We start from the raw sequence: 6,268 nt of genomic DNA, 5'->3' as shown, positions 1-6,268 counted from the left end.
CCCATGAACTGAGAAAAGTCAAGCGTGCAGCTGCCAAGATGCCACTTGCCACCAGTTTGGCCATATTTCAGAGCTGCAACATCACTGGAGTGCCCAAAAGCACAAGGTGTGCAATACTCAGAGACATGGCCAAGGTAAGAAAGGCTGAAAGACGACCACCACTGAACAAGACACACAAGCTGAAACGTCAAGACTGGGCCAAGAAATATCTCAAGACTGATTTTTCTAAGGTTTTATGGACTGATGAAATGAGAGTGAGTCTTGATGGGCCAGATGGATGGGCCCGTGGCTGGATTGGTAAAGGGCAGAGAGCTCCAGTCCCACTCAGACGCCAGCAAGGTGGAGGTGGAGTACTGGTTTGGGCTGGTATCATCAAAGATGAGCTTGTGGGGCCTTTTCGGGTTGAGGATGGAGTCAAGCTCAACTCCCAGTCCTACTGCCAGTTTCTGGAAGACACCTTCTTCAAGCAGTGGTACAGGAAGAAGTCTGCATCCTTCAAGAAAAACATGATTTTCATGCAGGACAATGCTCCATCACACGCGTCCAAGTACTCCACAGCGTGGCTGGCAAGAAAGGGTATAAAAGAAGAAAAACTAATGACATGGCCTCCTTGTTCACCTGATCTGAACCCCATTGAGAACCTGTGGTCCATCATCAAATGTGAGATTTACAAGGAGGGAAAACAGTACACCTCTCTGAACAGTGTCTGGGAGGCTGTGGTTGCTGCTGCACGCAATGTTGATGGTGAACAGATCAAAACACTGACAGAATCCATGGATGGCAGGCTTTTGAGTGTCCTTGCAAAGAAAGGTGGCTATATTGGTCGCTGATTTGTTTTTGTTTTGTTTTTGAATGTCAGAAATGTATATTTGTGAATGTGGAGATGTTATATCGGTTTCACTGGTAAAAATAAATAATTGAAATGGGTATATATTTGTTTTTGTTAAGTTGCCTAATAATTATACACAGTAATAGTCACCTGCACACACAGATATCCCCCTAAAATAGCTAAAACTAAAAACAAACTAAAAACTACTTCCAAAAACATTCAGCTTTGATATTAATGAGTTTTTTGGGTTCATTGAGAACATGGTTGTTGTTCAATAATAAAATTATTCCTCAAAAATACAACTTGCCTAATAATTCTGCACTCCCTGTAGCAGGTGTCACACATGGAAATCAAATGTGTGATAAGCTGCAGGATTAAAACACAAGTGTAACTTATAAATACATGTTCATACTTTTATTCCACAATCAGAGAGAAAGAAACAGAGAGAGTGCAGGCAGTGTTGGGAAGGTTACTTTTAAAATGTATTCCACTACAGAATACTGAATACATGCCCCAAAATGTATTGTGTAACGTATTCCGTGTAACGTATTCTGAATACTTTGGATTACTTAATATATTATCATGCTGTTTACAACTACGTGAATGTACTATTGCTGTGATTTATTACTGATACTGAAGGTCCGCGGCTCCGAACAGTAGTAAAGGGACCTCTGGCTAATACGGTGGGTTCCGTGTCGGGCTGGTAGCCGAAAACTAGCTTTACTTTGTTGTCTGGGTCAACTTTGCTTGCCAGAGACAGAGAGAGGCGTTGAAAGGCTGCTCCAACGGAACTTATTTTTTCCGGAGGAAAACACGAACACAGTGTACAGTTGAGTCTTAATAGCTTACTTACAGCTGGGCTCGTCAGGCACTCTTCTTGGCTGCTGTGGTTATTATTATATTTACATGCTTCCAGCTCCCGTTTTTGCTCCGTGAGAGCTCGGACTTTTCCTTTCTCTCCCTCCCTCGCTCACAGACACATAACGGGTATGGTAGTCCATTCTCCCTGCAGCACGGACTACACTGCCCATGAGGCTACATTCTTTAGCGCGATGCCTGTAGCATTCTGCCTTTTAGCTTAGCACAACAACAACAACAAAAAGGCGCTCTCTCACCCAGGAAACACGGAGAGAGAGAGCGCGTCACCCTGTAACCATGGCAACCGTAACGCTGCTGCCTGGAACAACAGAACATAGCTGTCAAACAAACCCAAACAATCCTGACCCGCGACAATATGAAACAGGAAGTACCCGCGTGTAATCCATTTATTTCAACAAAGTAACTGTATTCTGAATACCACCTTTTTAAACGGTAACTGTAACGGAATACAGTTACTCATATTTTGTATTCTAAATACGTAACGGCGGTACATGTATTCCGTTACTCCCCAACACTGAGTGCAGGACAGACAGAGAGGTGACAGTCTCAGGTGTATACACTGCTACAAAACAGCACAAGAGAAGGAGGATTTAGTGTTTGTGTTATTACGTTGTTTTTTATTTGTCTACTGTCATTTTTGATTTCCTCTGCCTTTAGGATTACAGGTATCCAGGGTCAGGAGAGGGAGTCAGTGGGAAGCCCACTGCTGCTACTTGGCCTTGTTTGCCCTCATGGATGAGGTGATAGGACAGAGGGCTTCCATTAGGCCTCCTGTCCTAATTTCCTCTCTCTCTGAGGACACTCCAGGCCAGAGCGCAGCAGTGGGTGACCAAAACGAAAGTGATGAGGAGGGGAGCAGCCACCCACAACAGGGAGAAAGAGGAAAAGGGACAGAGATGATGAGCTGCTAGACCTCATCAGAGAGGACATGAGGCAGCAAAGAGAGGCTGAGGAGAGCATAGGAGAGCAGGGAGAGGATGGACAGACTGTTTTCAATTCTTGGATCAGTTCTGAAAGGAGAAATGTATTTATTACAGGGGTGTCCAAACTGCGGCCTGCGGTCCAGTTTTAATTGGCCCGCAAGTAATTTTATAAATAGAATAGAATATGGCCCGCACTTCAACTTTTGCTTGAGTGTGTTGCACTTCTTAGTTTTAACACCAGGGGGAGCTACTGTTGATCAAGGCAGTTGCTCCACCAAAACGGACAATCACAGAAGAAATTTACCCCAAGTTACTAAACATGGCAGAACCAAAGAAGCGAAAGGTAGAAAGTGAATGCAGAAAATTTCAGACACGGTGGGAGAGTGAATACTTCTTCAAAGAATTCAAGGGGAAGTGTGTCTGTTTGATCTGCACTGAAACTGTGGCAGTTATTAAAGAGTATAATGTACGACGTCATTATGAAACCAAACATCAGGCCTGTGCGTCCTACACTGGTGCTGAGCGAGAGCAGAAATTAAAGCAAAGGGTAGCTATCCTGCAGGGTCAGCAACAGTATTTTTTTCGTGCTCAAAAGGTCCGGGAAAAGGCTCCAATAGCAGCTATGAGGTCGCCCAACTCATCGCAAGACATGGCAAGCCTGTTTCTGATGGAGACCTCATAAAACACGGCCTTGTTAAAGTCACCGAAATAATGTTTGTTTATTTATAAGGAACCCCATTAGCTTCCACAACAGTGGTTGCTAGTCTTCCTGGGGCCCAAACCATCAAATACTATCGAATAAAATGTTACACAATGAATTGGATGCAAAATATCCACATAATTTGGCTCTTACATCCACAATAAAGTTTTACAATGCTGAAAATATAAACATATAAAAAAAATATGTAAAACACTCAAACAAAATACACAATTTACATTACAAGTGACATTACCCTCTTACAATATTTACAAATAAATTAAAAACTGCCTAAATAGACTTTTAGGTGATTTTTAAAAGTATGAATAGAAGCCAATTCTCTAATTGCATAAGGCAACTTATTCCACTGAAAAGATGCTCTAAATATAACAGAGTTTTTCAAAAAGTTACTTTTAACTCGAGGAGTTACTAAATTGTGGTTAGTTGAGAATCGTGTAGCATGATTATGTATTTCATCTGGATACTGCAACTGAGCATAAAAAAAGTGTGGTGTGTTTACCAGTATTGCTTTCTTTAAAAATACAAGTAAGCCATAGTATAATTTAGCTTGTACAGAAAGCCAAGAAAGTTTATCGTGCATGTGCCCGGAAACAGTACAGGACTTCAACAACGTCAGCATGTCCAGAAGTACAGTTGTGCGACGCACTGAAGACTCGTCAGCCAACATTAAACTGCAACTGTCTGATAAAGCTGTGCTTTTGATTTTTACTCCATCGCATGCGATGAGAGCACCGATGCCACAGACGCCGCACAGCTGCTAATTTTTTTGCGGGGAGTGGACGACAGCACGAGTACTTTAGGTGAGTAAAAAATATATTCCACAGTACCCGTGTTAATGTGCAGGTACACATGCTTCAAATATCACTAATGAGCATCAATTCTGTCACTACCCTGCTTTTGCGCACCACTTTCTGCATTTTTCCTTTTTGCGTTTTCCTTGTTAACACACAGAGTACACAGCGCACGCACACGCAAAGTCAGCTGATCTCATCTGATGCAGATCTGTTCCTTGATCAAGTGACATTTGTCAGGATTTTTGGCACGAGTGGCGATCAGCACTGCGGCTGGATGGCCCGATTTACATAATAATTTACTGAAATTATACGCACTCCTGTTATTAAGTCCAGTTCAGTCTGTTAATGTTGATAACGGATTCAAACGAAAGTTTATAGATGTGTTGCTAAGCCTAATAACTTAAATAACAAACTTGAAATTTACCCGTCTGTTACGGGCCTCAGGAATGGTGCCACAATAACAAAGAAGAAATCCCTGCAAATAAAGTTAAGGACCCCCTGATGATCCTCTACCTAATCACATGAGCCGAGGTGTGAAAGTGGGTGTGGGTCCTTGTGAAACCTCACCCGAAACTCTGGCTGATTAGGACCCACACCCACTTTCACACCTCGGCTCATGTGATTAGGGTAGAGGATCATCAGGGGTCCTTTGTCCCTCTTTGGGGAAACTCCCACTGGGTTTAAATCTGGGACTCTCCACCATTTGACCCTTAGAACTGAAGAAGCTTCTCGGATGAGAGGTGAAACGTCTTCAAGCAACTCAAAGAAGTCCAGACGCTTTTCTTTCCAAGCTCCTTAGACTACAATGACCTGGATGACTGAGAACCTTCACAGACATATTGCTCTGTGATTGTTGTATCTTCTCCTGTTTAGTGAATTGTTAGTGTTAGGAGCATAAAGTTGAGGTTTTACTGTTGTTCACAAACTTTCTGTGCAGAGGTTGGTAGAGAGCGTCTACTCCCTTCACCATCTTGGCATGCCACCAGGAAGGTGTGTGGTCCTGCAGAGACAAAAGTGATGAAAACCCAGACTTGGGGAAAAAGAAAAGCCAGCTTACTTACCTGCTGGAAGTTCAGAGTGGCTGGATGAAGGAGAGAAGCAACATCGGTAAGACTAATCTTATTCGGATCGAAAAAAGCTTTTACAGACTTACTGTTGTGGTCATACTAACGCTAGCGTGGTCTCTCACAGGCTAACCACTCACGCTTCATCCAGATAGCTACAGCAGTTCTGATACCAGTATGTTTGGCTTTGTGAAACAGAGCAACGGTGAGAAACATGGTCATTAGCCGCTCTAAAGCTAGTTTTTTTTTTTTGTCCGCTTACTATGAGTTTAAAGTAACCTAGAGGGTAACTTTTGGTGCAGTTCTCTCTCACGAATAGGCCTATAGTGTGGAGAAATTAAGCACACTGTTTGATACCTCTAAACTGAACTTGCATGTGTATTTTGTTGCTTATTTGCACATCGTCTTAAAATGGTTATGATTTATTGTATTTTGAATGTCAATGGTTACTTACCATAAGTATTGCTGAATTATTGTTTACATGAATAGATAAATGTTTGAGTACTTGAATGTTTCATTATCATATTTGCTCTGCTCCAGGACAGATTCAAAAACACAGACTGGAATACGTTTACCCACACAGATATGGACCAGTATGCCTTATCTGAACTGGATTACATCTTCAAAACTACAGACAGTGTCACCACCCAGAAACAGATCATGTACCCCAACCAGAAGCCTTGGATGAACTGGGATGTTCGTCTCCTCCTGAAGCACCGCAACTCCGCCTTCAGGTCAGGAGATGCACAGGCCTACAATATAGCCAGGGCTAAGCTAAAGAGGGGTATCAAAAAGGCCAAACACCATTACAAAAAGAAGGTAGAAGAACACCTCCAACTCCAACCTCTGACGCATGTGGCAAGGACTCCAGACCATTACAGACTACAGGACCAGCAAACCCTTCCTCGCATCCTCTGATGTCTCCTTCCTCAACGAGCTCAACAACTTTTATGCTAGATTTGAGTGAGGGAATCCAACAGCTTCAACTAAAGCAGACATGCAGGTCTGCGTGTTCTCAGAGTGTGTTCTTGGGAGCTTGCAGGGGTGCTGACAGACATAAT

General features: G+C 42.8%; 1 long non-coding RNA gene across 1 annotated transcript; it reads left to right on the top strand.

The window, feature by feature from the left end:
* Positions 1-4,980: 4,980 nt before the first annotated feature.
* On the top strand, positions 4,981-6,036 carry LOC120438462. Its single transcript, XR_005611931.1, has 3 exons — positions 4,981-5,250; positions 5,335-5,412; positions 5,748-6,036. It is a non-coding gene; the product is annotated as an uncharacterized LOC120438462 (long non-coding RNA).
* The last annotated feature ends 232 nt before the right edge of the window (positions 6,037-6,268 follow it).

The sequence above is a fragment of the Oreochromis aureus genome, linkage group 3, assembly GCF_013358895.1.
Source record: "Oreochromis aureus strain Israel breed Guangdong linkage group 3, ZZ_aureus, whole genome shotgun sequence".
NCBI classification, from domain to species: Eukaryota; Metazoa; Chordata; class Actinopteri; order Cichliformes; family Cichlidae; genus Oreochromis; species Oreochromis aureus.
The sequence above is the reverse complement of the archived record's forward strand: the minus strand, read 5'-3'. Positions and strand labels throughout refer to the sequence as shown.